The sequence below is a fragment of the Penaeus monodon genome, chromosome 23 (assembly GCF_015228065.2).
Source record: "Penaeus monodon isolate SGIC_2016 chromosome 23, NSTDA_Pmon_1, whole genome shotgun sequence".
Classification (NCBI taxonomy): Eukaryota; Metazoa; Arthropoda; class Malacostraca; order Decapoda; family Penaeidae; genus Penaeus; species Penaeus monodon.
Genome location: NC_051408.1, coordinates 40,188,627 through 40,189,008, shown reverse-complemented (window position 1 = coordinate 40,189,008; position 382 = coordinate 40,188,627).

The window sequence follows — 382 nt, the reverse complement described above, 5'->3', positions numbered from 1 at the left end:
CACTAATTGCAATCGACGACCCGAGGAACTATACACAGTCCTTGCACCTGCATGCCATCTCGATTTTCCCTGCGCATGACTTCTTGGGTTATCATGGTGCCCACGTTTTCTGTTGCTCTCACAGTTATTTTTCCTTCCCTATGTACTAGGGAACTTAATCCTGATATGTAATTAATCATCAGTTTCGTTGGCTTTTTCTGGTATCTTTTGTTTTTGTTATCTGCGGGTTAATTTTGCTTTGTTAATCAGATCCAAATTCTACGGTCAATTACCTTCATTGACGACTTACTTATCACATTCCGGATTAACTCAGACTTCTCATATCTAGTTTTTTGAGCTTTTATTCTAGAAAATTGTAAGTTGATATTAACTTAGTATGTAT